This window comes from Hordeum vulgare, chromosome 4H (genome assembly GCF_904849725.1).
Source record: "Hordeum vulgare subsp. vulgare chromosome 4H, MorexV3_pseudomolecules_assembly, whole genome shotgun sequence".
Lineage (NCBI taxonomy): Eukaryota > Viridiplantae > Streptophyta > Magnoliopsida > Poales > Poaceae > Hordeum > Hordeum vulgare.
Genome location: NC_058521.1, coordinates 370,793,647 through 370,802,344, shown reverse-complemented (window position 1 = coordinate 370,802,344; position 8,698 = coordinate 370,793,647). Strand labels below are relative to the sequence as shown.

The 8,698-nt window shown below is 40.4% G+C and overlaps 1 long non-coding RNA gene across 1 annotated transcript; it reads left to right on the top strand.

Moving 5' to 3' along the window:
- The first annotated feature begins 1,660 nt into the window (after nt 1-1,660).
- Nucleotides 1,661-4,533, top strand: LOC123448646. Its single transcript, XR_006631879.1, has 4 exons — nt 1,661-2,398; nt 2,475-2,543; nt 3,077-3,157; nt 4,160-4,533. It is a non-coding gene; the product is annotated as an uncharacterized LOC123448646 (long non-coding RNA).
- Nucleotides 4,534-8,698: the final 4,165 nt, after the last annotated feature.

Here is an 8,698-nt window from a genome sequence, read left to right as displayed (position 1 = left end):
TAATAGCACACGCACTTAGGTTAGGAGTAGCAAAAAAGAGAACATCTAAAAAAACGACCAGAAAACAATTTCTTCCAAGCACTTGAACACGTTGTACCACACACCACGATCAGTCTTATGGATTGAACATCAGGAAGAAGAAAATACCATATGCACTGTTTAGCCAACACACTGCATACCGGCTGGCGTGCTATTTCAATATCCTTTTGGTCTGCTGGAGGAACCGTGCTTGCAAGTGATGTAGGATCCTCCCGCGATTGAAGTCGTGGTCGGAGAGGACACCTAAGATCGCTATTGGGAGGGGCTGACCGATCCTTGCGGTGAGCATCGCCGCTTAAAGTAGAGATTGACAGAAGAATATGCCAACAGTGGCTGCCTGGCTGGGGGCGGCGACGCACCGACAGTGGCTGCCTGGCTGGGGGTGGCGACGCACTACGACCAGCCGACGCATGGATCGATCACCCGTAAGTTCATGCCATTACTTGAAATGTGTACTAAGTGGGATGTTAAAGTTGTTCTTCTAAAATTTTCTTCTTTTCAGCTTCAATTGTGGCTTTCAGCCTTTCAATATCTGATCTGTACATCTCAGCCTGTTTTCGTTCATTGTCCACTTGCAGCTTTTCTTCGGATAAGCTATCCTTCTCAGTATTCAGTGACTCCTCCCACTTCTTCAGAGCTTTCGAATTGGTATCATGGTCAATCTGCAAATCTTCCAGCTTTTTCTTGCTTTCATTTAATGTTTGCTCCCTTTTAGATATTATGTTCTCACGAGAACTGAGATCTTTTTCCTTCTTTACCAAATCAGCTTCCCTATGTTTCAGCTTTTCCTCGAAGGATTTCCTCTCACTCTCCAGCTCTAATTCAAAATCTCGTCTTTTTTCTTCAAGCTTCACCTCGTGATCCTTGATAAGGTTCTGAAGCCCCATCTGAAACAGATTCTCTGACAATATCAGTTCACTGAAAAAGATGCATGTTACACATAATATGCTGTGTATAAAATATTCCGAAGAGGATGCTTGGAACATGAACATTTGTAGCTGACAAGCATAAGAAATAGCACAATGGGTAAAATAATCAGCTAAACATATCGACCTGTAGAAAGTTACAGCATAACATAACATAATATAATATATAATATATATAGAGAGAGAGGGAGAGGGATAGAGGAAAAGGCTACAGGAAAAACTAGAGGAGAACACAAAATATCAACAGTACATATTTACATATTTAATATGCCATCAGTTTTCCCCATAGGTAAAATGCTTGAACTGCGTAATGATCAAATAAATGTAACAGCCACATCGCTTGTACCATTTACACTGATATTCATATGCCGCCGTCAATGGGGAGCCTCACCATCTACCTCCACCAGCCGTCCCGTACGCCATTGCTCCCTATCGTGTCCGCCGTTCTTCCTGACCGTCGGCATCGCCGGCGCCGTCGCTCCCTCTTGCGTCGTGCTCCTGTGTTGTTGCCGTGGCGATGCCTAGGGAATCCAAAGCGTTCGCCAGCGGCTTGCTGGCGCGAGCGGGATTTGGCCACGCCTCGGAGCGCCGGGCCCGACGGCGTCGCACCGAGCAAGGCTATGGATTGTTTGCCGAGGCACGCTGCAAGATTCAATCAGCTTTGCCATCAAGAATCTGCTCAACAATAGGTGATCTTGTGGCCTCATATCTCAAAAGTTTCTTGTCTTATTTCCTCTGATCTGTTTGATTATAATTGAACAAAATTCTCCTATGTTTGATTGAACGAGTGGGGATCAAATTTCTGTGTTTTGGTTTGAAGCCGACGGGGATTGTAAGGCCTCTTGTTTCATCCATCAGACAGAGCGAATTCCTCTTGTTGCATGATTTGATTTGGAAAAATAGGCTTGCAAGCAAATATTATTGCGCGTGTTTGATGGATGGATCCCATCCACTACCTTTTTGACTGAAATCCGATCCATTGCCATGATTTCGTTCCAATTTATTCATGAAATTATGCTTTACTGTTGAACTGTTGGATACTGGAGCGGAGGCGCCTTTTATTTTTCGCCCTCTTCGCTCGTGGGAAAGGCGCAACAGGTCAGAGGAGGAAGCTATGAGAACTGTGAAAGAGGAGATGGGGAAGGGCGGCTGACATGTGGGACTACTCAGTACTGGCGGACACCTTCGACCACGTCATTGCCACCTATGTGTCCTCGCCCCCCTTTGATCCTCTCGCGGTCTCGCCCCCCTTTCATCCTCTCGCCCTTTATGCCCGGCTGGGAGAAGATGTAGCATGTGTGTTCCTGTTTTAGACAGTATCTTTCATGTGATGTTATGTTCTGGAATGCACAAGTATTATCTTCTCTTTCATTTTTCAAGTCTGTGTTTCTTTTCACAAGTACTATGTACCGAGCAAGACATGGTCTATAATGGTACAAATTGTTCCGGGTTAGCTTTGAATCTGTTAAGTTACTGTATGTAACCTGACCGATGAAACTATTTTTTCAGGCAAGAAGGATGATATGGAATCGTTAGATAATCCGGTTATGGTTAATTGCGTCTAGATCTGGTGAATGGGTATGAATCTACCATTCAGCTTATGTATCTCTCGACACTATTCTCTTATTTAATCCTTCTTTGTTGATCATCCACTATTAGTCGTCCATTCATACTGTTGCTTTCTTTTTCATGAAATTAATAACAGTTGATAAAAATCTAAAACTTGATCTTGCTATTTCTTCTTCCAAACAAATGATAATGATGTAAATTCGTGCTATAAAGTAAAACTTGTTGTACTCACTTTCCTTTTCACTTTTGGAGGTGAGATAGAGGGACCGTAATATCACTTGTGTTTACTCATTCTTGTTGTTTTTCCGTAGAGTCTATCTTTTCCATGTTGAATTAACTGTCCCTGATATGTACAGCATAACTGTAACTGTGCCTTTTTGTTTTATGAATAGATGTAGTTTTCTGTGCATCTCTTTCTGGTTGAATAGATCGACTAAATTTTCTCCTTTACTTTTTATATGGAGCAACGCAGGGTTTCTCCCACATTTATGCATATATCAGTGCTCGTTTGCATTGGGCTAATTGATTTTAACGGCTTGTAGGCAATGCATGGCAAGAACAGCCAAGCTTTTCCATCTGAGAAACAAGAGTCCGAAGATGTAGCTGCTGTTGCAGAAGAACTTGTATGTACTAAAGTAGCATATGTTGATAATGAGCATATGTTACAGTATGCTGCTCTTGCTCAGCTGTGCCCGTCAAGCATATGTTCTTTGAGTTTAGAACTTTAGATGATGTGTGGATATAACTCTACTCAATAATGTAAATGAAGTGTGCAGTGGCTCAGTTCTTTAGATCTTCAGCTTACAGAACCCAAGGGCTTTACTGCGTTGGGATTTCTTTGACTGATTAATACCATTACCAATGAGGAGTTGTATATGAACCTAGGATCCGATAGCATAAGTAGAAGTTGGTAATAGCTATTGGATTTAGACGCAATCGTGTTCAAATGAACATTTGGGTTTATTGGATTAAATCCCTTCTGCATCTGGGTACAATTAATTTAGAAACAAACTTGTTCCACCATCCTCTGCCTTTAGTAGGATTTCTCTTCCGTCCATCTTATACAAGTGTTTTCTTGCAATCTCGTGTTCTTGTTCCTCAGTTGTGCCCATCAAGTATATGTGCTTGGAGTTTATATGCTGCAAGGCTAACTCTATGCAGTAATGTAAATGAAGTGTGCAGTGGCTCGGTGATTTAGATTGTTGGCTTAGAAAATCTGGGAGTGTAAGCAGAAGTTGTTAGCAACAATGGAATTTCTTTGACCGATTAATATCCTTATGAGTTATGATATTGGAATTGCATGAATCTGGGATCCGAGGGCATAAAGTTGATAATAGCTATTGTATTTTGATGCAATGGTGTTCAAAATAACATTAGTGTTTATTGGATTGCACTCAATCCTTTCTGCTTCTTCTTAGAATTTACTCCCTCCGTCCCAAAATAACTGTCTCAAGCTTAGTACAACTTTGTACTAGAGCTAGTATAAAGTTGAGACACTTATTTTGGGACGGAGGGAGTAATTTAGAAACAAACTTGCTCCACCACCTCAGACTTCATCAAGATTTTTGTAAAGTCTATCTGATACAAGCCCTAACCGCCACTCTTTTGCCCTGTTTCTGTTTCAGAGTTCAGAAGCAAAAATGCAGCCCGGAAGCCAGCATCAGGCAAGAAGCAATCTGAAAAGAAGAGGAAATTGGATAAAGAGGCAGTGTCCGAAGAGCAAAACGGACCGGCTGATGAAACCAATGCGGCCGAGGATTAGTTTTTCCGACCTTGTCCTAGGCTGAATCTGAATCACAATAGTAGGTGTACTTCCTTAGCAGCATGCCCCTTGTGCTCTGTTTCGCGGTCTCTCTAGATGCAGAACTGTCGTGTACGTGGTATCATGATGTATGACTGTTTCTGTTCCAAACATTGTCAGCTACGCTAGCTTAAATTACGAATCTCATCATGTTATTTAAATTAACGCCTGTGGTGAAATATACTGCTTTTGGGTTTATGATGGCACATGAATAAGTTGATTGAAAGCTGCTGGTTTTCTATGCACAGTCAGTAGTGAGATGATGTATGGTACTCGTCAGTTGCTTTATTTGTTTCTTATTATGTTTTAGTACGAAAACATCAAAATTCATTTGGTGTTATAATTTCCTGGAGCCTGAATCTACAGGCCATTTACGACCAAGAGCCTGAATCTACAGGGCATTTACTCCTACTCTGCTCCTTCTCTAAGCAGATTTGGCACTCTTTTGCTCGATCAAATCCTGATGTTGCAAACATTGCTCTGCATTCAGTGTCTCCCCTGTCCTGGTGGCGTAAGCTTCATCGCCTGGAATCCATTGATTTGAGAAAGGAAGCGGTGAGCATTCAGTGTCTCCCCTGTCCTGGTGGCGTAAGCTTCATCGCCTGGAATCCATTGATTTGAGAAAGGAAGCGGTGATTGCCAGCTGCTATGTTGATTGCTCCGACCTTAGTTTTCTTTTCCTCTTCCTTTATTTCTATTTCTTTGCTCTGCGTCATTTATCGATTTGTTTTTGATTTCTACACGTTCTACAACTATATATGTAACAAGCATCTCTCTGAACTGTAGTTCCACTTTTTAGGAAGAGCTGAAAGAAAGTGAGTGGGGACAAAACTGCCTTGATTACTGTCATACTCTTCCAGCTCGCAGGTGGTGCCTGCTATGACTCCCATGGGTGGCCTTACCGCCATCACCGGGCCTTCAACATACGAAGATGACAAGCAACTTGAATCCAAGAAGGAACTAATTAATTTTTTCCAAGACTGGTTTGTTTTTGTATTTTCGCTCCAAGTTTGCATCTCCACCATGTTTACTTGGACAATGTTTATATGTTCCTTCCAAAGTTCACCCAACAAAATTAGTCATTTTAAAATCTTCATCTGACGTTTGATTGCATTTTTACAATACAATAGACAAAATGGGCTATGCCACTATCTTCTTTATAGATAAGTTGTTCATCAAGTCGATTGTCTTTCATCTGTGACATACACGAGTTATGGTTTCTTCTTTTTGTGCTCGAATCACATGACATCCCCAAAACAGAATTTATGGGTGTGTATTTCCCCTTTACTCTTCTCTTTTCTTTTTTTTCAAAATATTACTTACTTGAATTTCATGTTCGTTTGATTACACGTGCGTTGCACATGCACTGTTACTAGTTTGGAATAAGGAGTGATCACCGGGTATAAAACTAGGCAGGAATTTGATTTCTATCTCAGCCTTTAGATTAAAGACGAAACGACGGCCAAAGACAGGTCTGACAAATATTAGACGCCAGACGTCTGTAAGAGAGCGTTTCCCTTTCTTGTATCCATCAGACCACTCACTAGCTATTGGATTAGTAGCATAATGGACGTTGGATCAATACATGGGAAGGTTAGTCTGTTTGTAAGAGACTGCTCTTATTACACGCTTTCAGCAGTAACGGCTACCGAAACGCGTGCATTCACGAGTAGTAAAGTTCGTTCTTGCTGATGCTTCCATTGGCGAGAATGTCTCGTATGACAGTAAAAGTTCATGCTTGATTATTTTGAAAACTTTATTAAACGATTTGTTTCTTGCTTTTAATGCTTAAGAAATGCATCAGGTGTAACATTTTATTTTGTTTCGAACATAACAAAAAAATGCATCACTGACGAGAAAATTTGCTTCTGATGCAATCAAAGTTTGTCTGCCCCTAACAAAAATATAGGTCCAAGAAGTTTGCTTTAATATAACAGAATTTTGCATATAAGAATTCCACATGGGAATTCAGAGCCCCATGAATCTTTCTTATTATGTTTGCAACACGAGAAAACATTTCTTCCATCCAGTATAAAAGTGCTTTCATCGTAAAACTAATTTTCTCCTGACCATACATAAGTTTGTTGCCATGCTTCGTTAGTTCGTACACCATCTTTATATGCTACAAATTTGCTTCCTTCAAGTTGGCAATGGTACAATGTTTTTTTAAGTTCATATCATAGGTTTCCTATAGACTATAGACTTGCTTCTCTTCATTTAGCGTGAGCTTGTCTTCATTGTGGGATCAGACGCCGTCGCGCTTCTTAGTGGATTCATCGTTCGCTTCAGCATAATCTGCTTCTACATGTTTCCTCATTCTAGTGAACTCAGGACATACAGTGTAGTGCGCGACAATTATGAAAAAAGTGTGAGTATAATATATGGAAGCAAAATACGTAGAACAAGAAAACAGATGTCATATCTTACGGGAGCATGTCATATTGCAGTGGAGATAATAATGAAAACAAATTTTATAGAAGAAGCAGGAAGTAAGAAACTAAACTATGGACACTGAAGAAACATATGTAGTATAATTTAGAAATTCCATAACATGTAAGAAGCATGAAAACAGTACTATCTCAACATAACCCATCTCAACTGAAAGCATATTGAAATGGAAAATATAAAACGATCAGCAAATACCTAAACATACATTAGTATGTTTGGAAGCATGAAAATAAATAAAAAAGGATTTGTAATGGAAGCATGCATGAGATGGTATGTACGCAGACAAGCATGGCCTCATAGTAGTTGAAATAATTACTCAAAACCATGGAAACACAATTGATAAATTTTGAAGCATTGCTAGCAACAATTCGAAAAGATGACACGGCCTATCTAAAATAATTGTGGGAAATAAAAGAAGCGTAAACTAATATGGCCTGATGCAAATATTAACACCAAGTAATGAAGCACGAATGGTATTGGTCGACCCAAATTTTAGTTCTATTGGAAGCATGTATTAAAAGGAATGGAATTATATCACAAGTATTGTTCTACCACTAATACATACGGGAGGCTGACAAATTTACAAATTCGAAACCTCCCAACAAGGATTGCATGAGAAGCCCAGGCCAGAGTTGGTCATGTGGACGGAAAGAGGAAGCATCATAAGAAAGTAAAACACCAATAGTGCGAGGTACACCCACAATATGAACCAGGACCCTGTCGAGTGGCTCGGTGCGGAGATCCATTTGGGTGGCACTGTAATGTATGCATTCCAACAATGCTGAAAAATTTAGAAGAATGAAAAAACAAAGAATTAGATGGAACTATGGAAGCAAATTAAATACAAGGAAGGAACATACATAATATAATACGGAAGCATTGTATGTTTGAATGTGAATAACAATCATATTATCAATTTTGTGTGGAAAAAGAATCAGGAATTGTGAAAGCAATGAACATTAAACGGTTAACTGAAGAATCACATGAAATATGTTTGGGAAGCCGAATTGGAATGAAGCATGAAAATACACTAGGAAAGCATGGCTCATCTTAGTTGGTATGATGAAACGATTAAAATGGAAACAAACTAAGGTTGCGGACAAAATTATGATGCCTATTTCTGCCATAGTACGTGCAAATTTAATCAGTTTCTATGGACCAAATGAAGTAAACTCCCTAGCCCGAAGAATCTTATGTATTACAATGCAGAAGCACAAATTGGTAAGAAATATGAAACGGGTGAGTAGTGTTAAGTGGAAGCATGAATTTTTGAAGATGTTACGCAAACGTGGTACTGCTGCCAATATGGAGGAGCATATTTGTGGCATGTTCATACAAAATTCACATATTCGTCCCTGATTTGGATCCACACAACACATGACATAACGAAAATCAGACCTAAGAAAAGGGTATCCATAAAGATATATAAAAAAGATATTCGCAACATAAAACAGGTTAAAAATCAACTAACGTTTGTATCCAGAGGAGAGGACTCAATACCTAGGCTGAGGCTCGGGTCTTGGTCCTGCAATGGTCCTTCAGTGACTGTCTCCTTCCCCAACAGAGACGGCGCTCCTGCATTGTAACGACCAAGATGCGGTCCTTTCCGATCTGGGGGTCGAGGCCCCCGAATAGGAAAGAAGCGCATCTAAGTGTATCGCAAGCAAGTAAACATAGCATATAATAATACTTACAGTAGACAACCTGGGATTCAACTGTCTTCTTATTAAAATACAGAGTACAACGCAGATACAAACAAGGTAGTTCCGGTACGGACTACAAAACAAGGAAAAGGCTATGCTATCCGCTGCAGGCCCACGATCACGACCACGGCTCAGTCCTCTGGATAGTTCACGTAAAGGCGATCTGTCTCCTCGTCGTACTGCCACGCCAGCTGGGTGCCATCGGGATCATC